Raw genomic sequence first — 14,284 nt, forward strand, 5'->3', positions numbered from 1 at the left:
CTCCAGTTTTTTGAAAGGCCTCTGAGACTTACTTTGTCACACACCCGTGAGCACTAGAGGTTTCCAGAGGTATTTTCAAGGACTGCAAACTCAAAACCAGAAATCATACACACACACACACACATGTGTACACGCATACACACTCACTCTCTCTCTCTCTCTCTCTCTCTCTCACACACACACACACAAAACACACACACACATCTTTATAGGGAGAGACAAATGCATCTTTACTGCCATCATTTAGCCTATTTATGGGCAAAGGCTTAAAATGCCTAGGCCACCCGTGGAGAAAGCAGTTAACTTCTAACTGCATAAACTGCAGCTCCCCACAGACAGACCTACGTCAGGACAGGGGATTGTGAGTGGGGAGCACAGGTAGCCCCAAGGAGATATAGGCCAGTGTGTGCTCTTAAGGCAGATGTCCTTCATGAGTCCATATCCAGATGTCTTCCATGTCTTCTTGGAAAATCTCAGAAAGGATGTGTTTCTGAATCCCCAGTACACTTCCTGGGGTTCCCATTCCTGGAGGGCCTCTGACTTTGCCTCATGAAGGGCAGATGCTTGAAGTTTTAAGTCAGGCAAACAATTCTAGTGATATTAATATAAATCTTTGTTATTGTGAAGTGCTTTTGTTTTAACAACTGTAAAATAATGGTGACCTAATAAAACTGATCACCACCTAGACCATGCATCTGATGGCAGGAGCAGCAGTTTGTTCAAAATGCTCCAGGTTCCTCCTCTTAATTGTTAGATCAAAGATGGTCTTTCATTAATGACCCCCAGCAAGGGCACTAATGACCCAATGTCACCACTATTGTGCAGGGTTACTTAATCAATGCAGAGCTATACAATACTGTAGTGATCCTCGATGATGATCCCAGCAAGAGCAGCACTGACTGCGAAGTGTGGCCACTGGCCTTTCCCCAGGGAGGATCAGTCAGCTCTCTTCTCAGTAAAGAACAAGACATCCAATAATTCATTCTGCTGACAGGAAAGAGGGTGCTGTTTATAGCAGATACAGGGTGTGGCCCTCACAGTTTGCATCACCATGCTCAATCTCACTTTGGAAGGAGGACAAGTGTACTCCAGGAGCCCTGGACAAGCTCCTTGTCTGACCTGAGCCCCAGTCTCCACATGTGAAGAGTCAGCTAGTCACAGCATCTACCATACAGAGCTTCTATGGGGCTCAAACAAGATCTCTTTACCAAATGATATTGGTGCATGGCAATATCAATTCAACAATCACACAATGATGACTGCCATGTCCAGTGCAGGCTACTGGTGAGTAGGAGCCGACGACTTGGAGTTCAGGAGGAGCTAGATCTTTCTGGATCAGTTATGATGCTGATTCTGAGACTTGCTCCAAATGTTTATGCCTTTCTTCCTAAATTCCATGACTCTGGGAAGAATTGTGTAACTCATCTCTGCATTGCCAAATGTTTAAATACACTGTATGCCCTCAAGAAGAACACAGTGAGCTCCTTTTGAATGAACATATTCAGTCAAAGCTATACTCATGATTGGTTGGGCACCAGCAGGTCTGGTGTGCTCTAGATGGTTGGGTACCAGCAGGTTGGGTGCGCTCTAGACGGTTGGGCACCAGCAGGTCTGGTGTGCTCTAGATGGTTGGGCACCAGCAGGTTGGGTGCACTCTAGACGGTTGGGCACCAGCAGGTTGGGTGCACTCTAGACGGTTGGGCACCAGCAGGTCTGGTGTGCTCTAGATGGTTGGGCACCAGCAGGTCTGGTGTGCTCTAGACGGTTGGGCACCAGCAGGTTGGGTGTGCTCTACATGGTTGGGCACCAGCAGGTCTGGTGTGCTCCAGATGGTGTGAGCGGTGCTGTCAGGCGGCAAGTCTACCCTTTCTCCATGAGCTCTGCTGCTCACTTTGCACTTCAGCCACCAGCCCTGCCACGAGCTGTTGGAATCTGTCTGTCCACCACATGCAATGACTTCCTGTCTGTCCTCTTCTCTCTCTCCTCAGCCACTACCTCCCTTCAGTTATCACCGCTGCTCATTCTAGACTGTGTGGTACTCTCTTAATTCTCTCTTGATTCCCAGTCAGACAACAACTGACTGGAGATTAAGCTTCTTCCATAACAGCGATGAAAACCCCTGCGTGCACACAAAACTCTCCTGTTGTGCTTCATTATTTCCTAAACTACAATCAAACTCACCAGGGTGAGATCCAAACCTCTATCTTCATTTTGGTTCCCACCTACTTCCCACAGCTCATTTCTTTTTAGTGCCTTTCTCAGACGTTCATCTCCCTCCCTCTCTCTCTCTCTCTCTCTCTGTCTCTCTCTCTCTCTCTCCCTCTCTCTCTTTCCCTTTCTTTTTGAACAGTCTTTTCACCATGCAGTCCAGGCTAAGCCCTAGAACATGTAGCAATCCTCTTGCCTCTGCCTCCCCACTCTCTACTGTTGGGATTCCAGGTGTGTGCTGGCATATCTTAGTTAGCATCTTAAATACTTCCTGATTACAAATCTTGCTTTGCTCTTATATTTCTCTGCATCCAGGAGCATGCTCCTCTGGGGATCTTCATCCTTGAGACATTTCTTCTTTGGTGTCCTATGTGAAACTGCACTCTCTTCATGTAAATGCTTCTCAGATAAGCCTTCCACCTGGCTGTGGGTCCTAGTGACTCTTCTTGAATGTGCTTACAAACACAACCTTGTCAACATCTGGCTTGATGAATTGTTCAAGTTATTATACAGTGTTATTTATAGGCACCAGAGTATGAGTACTGGATAAATGTGCCTCATTACTTATTACTATATTCACTTACTACTGACATTATTTCTTCTGTTCCCAAATCTATGTGTTATTTGAGATGGAAAATTTAAAACCAACTACAAAATCTGAAGTGGTAATGGATGTTATCCCTGAAGATAAGACTACATTTTATGCTATAACAATGCTATTTTATGGGCTACTTATTTGGTGCTATTTTTAAAAACTTTTTATTGATCTTCCTTGTATTTTGTGGCTTTCATGGCCAGTGAAAACTTTCCAGAGGAAATATAGCTGGGAAGAATGTAAGAAAAAGGTAATGTAGAGCCCCACATCTCCCTGCCACAGCAGGGAGATTTAAAATTGAATGCCAACCCTAGCTATTAAACACACTGATAAAAATCTCCCTCCAACTTCACTAAGCCAGGCAATTTTTCTCTCCTCTCCTCTGGCACCATAGTCAGCTCGAAGAGGAGGCTGCAGAGATGGCAGGAGAAAACCAATGCATTATTCAGCATGGGCTTCAGAGAGCTAGCGCTTGTTCACTGTGGCCAGACTCGCTGGTACTCTGAAGGTAATGATAACATGGGGCGAGGTCCACGGTGCATCCCCTGAAGACCCAACTCCCAGCGCAGCTCCCTAGAGTGGAGAGACTGCTCAGCTTGTCTGCTGACAGGTGCTTCCTCCCCAGCAGCTAGCAGGGATGTTGAACCAGTATTTCAATGGAAGTGTAACCAAATGCACTGTCTAAAGAGATGTATATTCTCTTCTCCTTGACTCTCTAACTATTAAAACAATGATGCCCCAAATATAGGGATATCCCTAGGAATCTCATGATGAGCAAAGGAAAAGGCTAAACTCTGGGACAGGCTAGAGTAGGCTGACTCCCAGAAAGAGGTCATGTTTAGCCCTCCCAACTTGTCAGACCACCTGCCTTGTGGGAGACAAGACAGTGGTGGGTCAGTGATGGGCAGGACCACACTTGACTGTGCCTGCCAGATTTTGCATATATCTTGCCCTCCACTGAAACATAAGCCTCATATCAACACTGCAGATGGACAAGGGATATCACTGGACTTCTCTGTCCCTTCCCAATGTGACCATGATGAATAATCTTACTTCTCTGCTTTTCACTGTTACTTGTCTTTTTAATTGGCCTATTGAGGACAGGTGGCTGAACCTAGGCTGCAGGGGCTTATAGGGCTCATGCTGGCACTCTAGAAACTCTGAAAACAGAAGTGTAAACTAAAGAGGAAGGGCATGGTGGTGACAAGAAATGCAGTGTGAAGAAAGGCATCCTGGAGAAGTTGAGTGGCAAAGGAGGAACTATCCAGGTAAATGGATTTGGTAGGACTGAAGGGCCTACAATCACTGCTGCTGTTGGGAACCAAGGAGGTCAAGAGACTGGAAGCTGCCTTGTTATCAGAATGAGGTGACAATCTACTCCATAGTTCTAGAGAAAAGGGCACAGTGGCAATAAGTTGGCATGACGGCACCATCTGACTGAGGAAGAAGACTGTAAGATGATGAGAAGATTTACTTTCATTTGGGAGACTCCAGCCTTGCATTAGAAATGGAAGGGGTTATAGAAGAACAGAGTGTGGTTTTGAATTCTTTTTACAATCTTCTCATGCAGCCTCTGGCTGTGATCACTTTGTCCAGTGGAAGCCCACAGGCTGATAATCTGCCATCTCTGAGCTCATGCTAGGAACCTGCAGCTGCCACTTCTTGTCTATTGGGACATTCTTCCTGAGTGTTCTGAGCTCTGATCCTCCTCATCAGCAGAGGCCAGGAGTTGGTCTCTCATCACAGACTAGAGCAAAATCCATACTTCTCCTCTGTCCTTGATAAAGTATCAGACATAGAAACTTCTCTAGCAGCCAGGCAACACCAAGCAGCTAACCCGATGCTGAGGAGACTCCACACCCATACCCCACACTACTGTGACATAAGAACTGTGCTGTGGGTGAGAAGAGCCACATTCTGGGAAGGTTTGTTAAGTAGCAACAGATATCTGAAACAAGGCACAGAAGACCAAATTTCAGGGTCTGAGAGAGGCCATGTGATCATGAACCCTTATTTTCATGCTGCCCCCCTTTATACCTGACTTTAAGATGATATTATCCCGTCTGTGACACTCTTCACTGTCCTGCTGAGGGTTCTACCTGTACTTCCTGTTTGTGTGCATAATGCTTTTTAGTGCATAATGCTTAATTTTAATCTGGAATATTGGAGAAAACCATCATCTTGCTGGACCTATTTTCTGAATTCTTTGTTGTTGCTCTGAAGAGCACGTGGCATTCTTTGAGAGCATAACTCATCATCTGCCTTACAAAGGACGGGTTTGGTACACTCTCCCTGGTGCAGAGCGCACAACGGATCTCTCCCTTGTGTGCAGCAGAAGTGAGAAGAATGAAGGAGCCCAGAAATTCCACCAGTGACCTAAGGCTGCCGCTCTACTGCTGCTGGCCTTTTCTCTTGCTCTTCTCTGGGTGGTTGGTATTGTCAGAATCTCTAACTCTTGACCATAAGTAGCTAAACTGTAACTCAGAGAGAAAATATTCACATCTCTGTTCCCACTGTACAGGGAGGTCAAGGGTGTGGCATTGACCTCTGCCTGCAGCTCCTTGGTCCTGAAGGTTTAAATCTGAATTATAAAACACACTCACATAACATGCCACAGGATCAGTTTCTCGATCATTCTTGGGATGCTCCAAAAAGATGGACCTGTGTATTTTTCTGTCTTGGTCATTTTTCTTCTTCAGGAAGAGGTCCACATTCTTTAAGGATGTTAGTGAACATAAGTATTTAACTGATTCATCATCAAAGTTGTGACAGTGTCAACGAGAAGTCACAGATAGGGACAGTACATGGCAGATTTTTAAAAAGCACTTGCCTTCACACCACATTTTGCTTTAGAAGCGCACTTTTCCCCCCTCTTTGGTAAGTCATGTTGCTTGTAGTGTATGTAACGTCTTCAAGTTATATAGACAGAGCTTTTACCATCTCCTACGTCTTCAGTTAAATCAAGACCCAATCTCTGATTATTGATTTCTGCAAAGGATGGCTACAGCAAAGTGAGTTGTAAAGAAGCAAAAGGTCCCGCAAATGCCCCATAACTCATGCTTGTAATTGATACTTCAAGCTGTCTTACATCAGCCAATTTTCTAGTCAAACTAAATCTGTGAAACTAAACTATTACAAATGAATTGTAATGAGCAATCAGATCAGTCTGGCCAAAGGAGCCCTCCAAATTACAAAGTGTTCCACTTGAAGGAGTTTTATGCCTTCAGAAAGGGCCCTTGTGCACATGGGTGGGTCACAGGTGCCAGGACATCAGGGCGGCCACAGCCAACAGCACCTGAGTGCTGCACCAGCACACTGGTCAGCACTGCTCATCCTGGCTCAGGTCCACTGCCTTCAGGTCCTTCCCAACAGCTCCCAGGAACAGACCTGCTTACCTTCATTCTGCAGCTGAGGAAGTGGACGCAGGGACAGCCACCCTCATCCCAGTCACTGCCTGAGGATACTGTGGCTATTGCGGGTCACACTCCTCATTGCTGATTGGGTGTTTCCTGGCTAAGGCTGTGGAGTCTTTGCTGGAGTGGCATGCCACCTTGGCACTGGGCAGAGCTAGCTAAATAGAGTTAGATAGCATTTGTTGAGTTGTGGGAAATGTCCATGCCCTTGAAGTCTTAGTTACTAGTTACAATGATTTAGCATCTTGAGGGGCCTTCCCCAGGTTATAGTAACCTGGTTGCCATTGCAGGTTTATGCTTGTGCATTCTTTGTAATTTTCATGGAAAGAGGGTCTGGCAAAAAGACCAGAGCAATGTCTAAAACAACTCTCAAATAGTATAAGTCCAGTGCAACCCAGGGTACCTCTGGCTGATACAAAACCACAGGTTGAAGTCAAGGGCAATAGTGGGGAGACTTATGATTTCCCTACTTGCAAGTCTCTTCCTTGAGATGGGCAGCTGGTCTCACAGCTGTTCCTGCTACCTGCAAGACAGGTGGCCTGACTGTCCTCTGCCTACAGTGGAGGCAGTGACCATAATGAGGCCTTAGAGTGGGAAGCCACAATAAATCAGCTGCAAATGGCAGATTAGGTTGAAAATATGAAAATTGAGGACAACACTGGCATGCAGTTTTATTGTCCCCAAACAACCTGGCTAGAAACACCTTCTGGTGGTAGGAATTGCAGAGTACCAGTTAAGTCCATCTTTGTGACAGCCATGAGACATCTCAGCAGAGGACAGACACTTTCCCAAAACTGATGCTAATATCACGCTGAGGGAAATAGTGAGGATGATAAAAAACTAGATTGTAGCTTTATGCACTTATAAAATATTTACCAGGGGCTCTGACCTTGAGATGAAGGCAATCCAACCAAAGGTGGACTGTGTTTTCCTCTGGGAGCTGGGATCCACGGAAATATTTATCTTTTAATGTCTATTTCTCCATTTACCAATAGGGCACACACCACCTTTACCAACATAAATTCCTCTCGGTGCCTCATCCTTCTCATCAGTCTATTCAGAATATTACCTGGTACTTTTCAATTAGTTCAGAGCCACAAAATGCTTACTGAATGCATGCTGCCCATTTTCTAAACAATTTATGTTCCCCCCACTTCTCTACAGATGTGTTTTGAAGGCTGGCTACTTTCCAGACATTGGACTCTGAGTGTATTGTAGAACTGAGTACAGGAGAGAATAAATATATTAAAAACACAGATAAATGGAATATTTAAGTGAATTCAGGGAAAACAGAACAACTTTAAAGCTCGAGTTCTCAAGAAAGCCTTCCTGGAAGAAATAGCAGGCCATTCACAGGGTGGACGGGACTCTGATTTACTGAAATGGAAGTGGAAGGAGCCCATGAAGAGGAACAGGACCAGGAAGGCAGAATGGGGGTCTCTGAGCACACTGACAAAACACAAGCCCAGGGCTGGGCTCACCATCAAGTTGAAAAGAGAAATCACACACAGTAAAGTCATTAATAAAAGTCAAAAGGCAACTCAGAGCAGGGGATGTAGATGTGTGGCTTAGTGGTGGACCCCTTGCCTGTCAAGAACAAGGCCCAGGGTTGGAGTCTTAGCAATGTTCAAAGAAATGAAGACAAGGAAACGGTCTAGATAGCTAGACAGTGGAAGAGAGAGACATGGCGAACTCACCGGGCTCAGAGGGGGACCAAAGCAACTACCTGTGAGGAGAATTTAAAGCAGAGGGCAAAGTAAATGCAAGCTGCAGTACAGAAAAGAAGGAGTATTGCCCCGCTCCTCTGCGTCACCCCAGGACGTTGACCCTCTCATGTCATGCTGTGGGCTGTCACAGAACCCCCAAAACAATGCATCTCCTCTTTTCTGAGATGGTCCAGATTTTAAATATTCCTCTCCACTCCTCTAGTAAATAGCCTGTGTCGAAGTTTTGGGATATGGAAATAATAGCATTTGGATGCACAGCTCCACATAGCAGTGAGAATTTGATTTAACCAGACAGAAGGTTCTGAGATGGAAGATACTTGTTTTAAAGAGGACACAAACAGGAACAGTGCTTCTCCATAGACCCATCTTAGCCACTCAGTGTTTAATGCTTTCAAACTAACGGCTTGTTTGTGTCTGTCTGTCTGTCTCTCTCTGTCTCTGTCTCTCTACCTCTCTCTGTACTGCTGGAGATTGGACCCAGGGCCTCTGCATGCTAGGCAAGCACTCTACCACTGAGCTATATCATTCCAACTCTTACAACATGACTTAATATAGAGAAGTGCAGTGGTAATGCTTTCCCCCCCAGAGTTAATTATTTATGGGGCTTCTTAGAATGGCCCCTGCAGCACTCATGGCTTCAGTTCTTGCCCCAGAGAGCTGGCCCTGCAACCAAGCCCAGCAAGCACATTAAGTGATGAATTAGAGCGTGTAGTGCCGACACCAGGCTCTTCTCCAAGACACAGAGGCAAATTCCCACATTCCCACGTCACTACAGAATGTGGAAAGCAGACTTCTCCTCAGATTTGGGGAAAAGTACAATATAAGGTGTTCATAAGTGACCATTTCCCCAGGGCGCAGGTGACATTGGAGAGATATATCTTTCCAGTATAGCTCTGAAGTGTTCCCCTTTCCAGGCCTGCTCTAGCACCTACCAGATTTGCAATCAGTATTCCCCATGGCCCAGATGTCAAAATGTCACCACATCTTCTGAGGCACCAGTGAGACCTGCCTGCCTCCAAATGTGATATTGGAAGTGGAGGTCCAGTGGGGTGGTGTGGGGGATACTACATTATTTTCTTTTTAAATTATGGCTCATGATTAAGGAAAAATTACAACCTGCATAGGTTAAAACAGCCTGTATGTTGCATATGATTATCTTATTCATCAAAGTAATTGTATTTTTAGACAGAGAGGGGTTTAGAAGTATGGGGGACCATGATCTGTGATGCAAGAGAAAAGAGCCCGAGGCATGGTGCTAGGGTACAAGTGCCCCTCTCAGGAGATACATGGAAATATTCCTCCTGACTGGCTCTCCCACACAACAGGCGGGGCATGAACCTCACCTTCAGGGAGCTGCTAATGGCTAAATGAAAACGGAGTGATGTAAAGGCACATGTGGTCAGAAGTTACTACGCACCCAGCATCTGGCTCCAGAGAGAAGCTGTGAAGCATCATGGGGAATGTGGTGGGACAGAAGCTCTTGCTCCCCCTCAGAGCAGGCCGTAGCCCTCCTCACGGAATTCCTCTCAGGGTTGATGCTGTCTCAGTGTTCCCTCTGTGGACCTGTTCTCGCTGTTTTTAATCTAACACTCTAGTTGTTAAACCTCATTGGCCACCAGAAGAAAGCCATATTTGAATCAAGAAGATGAAAATTTGCTGACTACGGAGAGGACCAGGCTTTGCTGAGTGACAGAAGGAAGGTCAGTAGGTGGCGTCTGAACTGACAGGAAGTGGTCACTGACCCCCAGGAACCTGACTGGGGAAGGGCCGCATCTTGGAGGGTCAGCAAACATCACACATTGTTTGCTACATTGGCAACCAATTCAGAGACAGAAATAAAGAGCAAGGTAGGGCATATCAGCTCACGCAGACACACATACATGGACGGTTTGGGTTTTTGGTTTTGTTTTCATATCGGCTCTTGCTGTGGAGCTGAGGCAGGCCTTGAGTTTGCCATCCTTCCGTTTTAGCTCTCTGAGTACTACGATTAAAGGCTTGTGCTTCACCGATGATAGACTACGAGGGGCGAAGGGAAATGAGACGGGGTAGGTTTCTGATGAGGAAGGGGCAGAGAACTGATAGAGCCACTGGGGAACTCGCTCTGTAGCCCAGGCTGGCCTTGAATTCAGAGATCCACCTGCCTCTGCCTCTGAGTGCTGGGATTAAATGTGTGCCGCCCAGATCCTTCAGGTTCTAGTTGACTTGTTACAACTTTAAAGTCTTGCGGTGATCCATGTTTTATCTTAAACACACACATATTTTTTTAGAGGTCTATCAAATCCTAATCTATGGCATTTCTGTCCCATTGGGTAAAATGAAGACCCAGGAGCAGTTCAATGTCTCCACCTCTTTTCCCATTTCTAGATCTTCTATCATTCTTACATTTTCAAATTTAAAGCAGAAGCATTTTGTTCTGTGTCCACAAAGACTGGATGCTTCGTCTAGGAGGACCCCACGACAAGATCAATTACACCCGCAGAAGTAAATGTGTTCACGGTGCAGGTGAGTTGCACTCACTGGAGCCTTCGGGCAGACCCCAATCCCGTGTTACCAAAGCTGGGCCTCTCACACGAAGTTCAGTTGACTACAATTCCCAGACTCAGTGTTCGGGTCTTTTGGGTTTATGTGTGGACTGGTTCTGAGCAGGGAGCCTTGTTCATCTTTCTGTCAAACTGTCTTTCTTTCTTCTGCTGACACCGTCAGCTTGAGCCGTCTCCATCTCAGCTCTTCAGCTCCTTCACTGCCCCATTAACTGAGTTTTCCAAGATGCCTTCTCTTGTCATGTCTGGCTACCAACTTTTCTTTCTGGAACTTTCTGTTGTAGCTTCTGTTTTCCTTTACATTATGTGTCTTTAGGGCAAACATTTCCAGGCCTCTCCCATCCTTCCCAGAGAATGCTTTGTGTTCACTCTGAATGGCCTGATCTCTTTGTTGACATCCATTGGCTTTCGCTGGCATCTGTGCTGCACAGGAACTATTTTCAGGAGAGGCACACAAATCTCAGAACCCTCCATCTTTGAGTGGGACCATACTTATTGGCAGCCTTCTTAAAAACTTGACTGGGTACGGGATTCTAGATTGAAGACCACTTCTCCTTCAAACTCTGTTGCCTTTTGCCTGGCTTCGGGCATCAGTGCGGGAGCTCCAGTAATGCACTGCGAGGGGTCTGTATGTGGCTTTGTTTGGTTTAGCCTAAGAGGCCATTTGAGGAGACAGGCTGGGGTACTGGCCACAGCTGAGAGGATGGTGCCCTGTGCTGCAGCACCCTCTTGGGTAGATGATGAAGAACGTTAATTGCGTGACCTTCTTCTGATATCACTGAGACAGAGTTCTATGGAAATGTGTGCATTGTATGGAGACTTCCTCTGTGGTACCTGATTTTGAGTATTGTTACTCTTGTTCTGCGTTTATAGACTAATCTCTGTGATTTCATTTTTTTGAGAGGATTAGTTTCTGCTGATTCTGGAAGAATCCCATTGGCTTGAGAAAAACTTTGCTGTGCTTTGACTCTAATGGGCTAAAGCATTAAGGGCTTTGCCTCGGTGGGAAGAAACAAAGTTAACAGGGGATTATCTGCATGGATTATCCATTATCGAGGCAACTGGTATCTTAATAAATCCATATATTTAAAAAATATTCCTGCAAAATAGCCAAGCTTTAAATTTGTGATCTTTATTCACATGGGTACATTTATATGTATATGGGGATTTTGCTTTGAATTTACATTTGCCAAGTTACTCTAAACTTTGGTATGTGTTCACATTTTCATTTTTACTTGGATGCTTAAGATACATTTTATGTGATTAATTTACCTTTATCGCTGTGCATTGGGCTCTAAGACAGAAGAGCAGTGGGCAGCATAAAGGACAACAGGTAAGTGACCCAGCATGTGAGCCGGTCTGGTCCAGAGTTAAACATGTGCTCACGGAGACTGAAAAGACCACCTCAGGCTTCTCCGTGTCAGAGTACGAAGCACATGCAATGGAAGTGGAGCTTGAAGCTCGCAATTTGTGAAACATGGGTGAGTAACAGCACTCCGTCAGTTCTGCTCTGAACTATCAGGGGCCGCGGAGCACGGGAGGGTCAACCAGGACTGGTTAACCACACTCAGGGCACAACTTAAGAAGAGAACCTTCCAGATCAAAATACGAGATCTGTTTACATAGGCCAAGCTCTTCTAGTGGAAAATTCTGGTGTATCTCACCCTTTCCTACTACCCATCCCACACGGCTAGTCCTTCCCTCCCCCACAGTCAGTCCTTCCCCCCCCCACAGTCAGTCCTTCCTCCCCCACAGTCAGTCCATCCCCCCACACAGTCAGTCCATCCTCCCACACAGTCAGTCCTTCCCCACACACAGTCAGTCCTTCCCTCCCCCACAGTCAGTCCTTCCCTCCCCCACAGTCAGTCCTTTCCTCCCCCACAGTCAGTCCTTCCCCCCACACAGTCAGGCTTTCTTCCCACACAGTCAGTCCTTTCCTTCCATCCTTCCACAGGCCAGTCCTGGAAGAGAGGCACTTCTTCCCAAGAACCTTCTGGTTTGGGCAAATCAAATGGACTCTGGAAATTTAGAAAAAATCTATGTGGTGACAAATGTATAGTGAAATGATCTAAAATAATTTTAATAGAGACTAAAAACATTTTATTCCATATTTTATTTCAACTTCGCCTAACACGATTTTAAAATAAACCCTAAGTTTAATTTAAATTTCAGATGTTCATTGAATTATCACTCGAATTGCCTCAAAGGGGGAAGGAAAACTAAAGCTAAAAAAAAAAGAAAAGAAAGAAAAGTCAATTTAGCACTCTAATTTGTACACACAGAATGTAGGGATAGTAAAGCTGTATGTACAACTTTTTATTGGTTGTCAAACATGCTTCTCAAAGAATCATGGCAAACATGAGTATAGGAACAGGAAAAAATAAAAATAAAAACAAAACAAAATCTAGAATACCTGAGAGTCATTGTAATAAATTCTCCAGTAACCCAAAGGGAGCACAGAACATGTCTTGGGTGTCTCCCCTTAGTTACTGCTCCCATGGTGTACTTGGTAGTGGAGAGCAAGAACACAGTGTACCAGAGACTAAAACTCAGGAGCTCAAAGAACAAGGACACCGTTCTGATTCTCAGGGAGCTCTCCAACCGCTCGCTGCCTTTCAGAACTTTCTGCTCTCTAGTCCTTAAGTGGGTGGGGCGCCTAGTCAGTAAGCCTCCATGACCTAGTCAAAGTTGAACTCGCCAATGTAACACAGATCCTTCCTCATCACCACAGGGCTGAATTCCACTTCCCAAGCTCTGTTGGAAGAGGCAACATCCCAGGGTTGTGTTGTCTCCACCCGTTCTCTTTTAGAATTTCTGCACCCAGCTGGATACCTCACTTCTTTTCAGAGCTATGTCCTTCCCTCACATATCCAACCTGCGCTATGTCCCTGTTTTGCATGTGTCTCAAACATTGAAAAAGTCTGCTAACCACAGGAGCCAGGTGTTAATGTTGCTGAGAGAGGCTGGGTAAGATTAGCAAGTCTAAAGTATGGAAATCAATGCTCACAAACATGGGAATTTAGTATGTAATAATGATGGGACTTCAAATCAGTAGGGAGTGTTAGAACTGAAAATAATAAAGGGGAAATTCAGATTCTGTTTTATTCTGTTTCTACTTGCTATGGTTTCTTTTCTTTTGTGAACAGGGTCTTCTGTAGCTCAGACTCCCCTCTAGCCCACCTCCCGAGTATCCTGGGATTCCAGGCATGTACCACCATACCCAGTACTCAGTTCCTTTGCATTTTCAAAATAAAGTGAGTATAGACAAAGCAAACACTAAATTGTGCAATGTCAAAGCCTTGAAGTAGAGTTTGAAGAACAGTGGATGTGGAATGCTGGAGAGAAGTCTTTGCTAAGTTAACTCTAAACAGAGGCAGTTAAGAAGGAATCTAACCAGGAAGAACTTCAGAGAAATTTTTCCTGAAGAAACAAAACATCAAAAAGTAAATTGCTTTCTGGTTGTCTGCTTGAGTGGTGTGGGTGTGGGTAAGTGTGAGCCCCTGTACTTCTGCCCCCCTGTGTCTGAGCTGGGCCCGTAGACTGCCTTAGAGAGGAGAAGATGATGGATATTTCAGCTTGAATTCTCCTCAGGAGTTCTGGTGGCTTCTGCCCTTGCACTGACAGAAAATCCCAAGCTGTACAGGACAGCTGTCCTGCAAGAGACAGTGTGTTCTGAAGTCACGTGGAAAAGGTTCTTTGGGACCGAGCATCCTGAAATCCACATGGCTTAAAAGCAAGTTGATGGTTACTATTGACTGTCAACTTGACAGGGCCTGGAATCACCTAGGGGACAAGTTGCTG

The 14,284-nt window shown here is 45.4% G+C and overlaps 1 protein-coding gene across 2 annotated transcripts in view; it reads right to left on the minus strand.

Moving 5' to 3' along the window:
• Prkn (parkin RBR E3 ubiquitin protein ligase) overlaps positions 1-14,284 on the minus strand; it is a 1,218,024-nt gene that overhangs the window by 492,387 nt on the left and 711,353 nt on the right. The gene's annotated exons all lie outside the window — the stretch shown is intronic.

The sequence above is a fragment of the Peromyscus leucopus genome, chromosome 8a (assembly GCF_004664715.2).
Source record: "Peromyscus leucopus breed LL Stock chromosome 8a, UCI_PerLeu_2.1, whole genome shotgun sequence".
NCBI lineage: Eukaryota > Metazoa > Chordata > Mammalia > Rodentia > Cricetidae > Peromyscus > Peromyscus leucopus.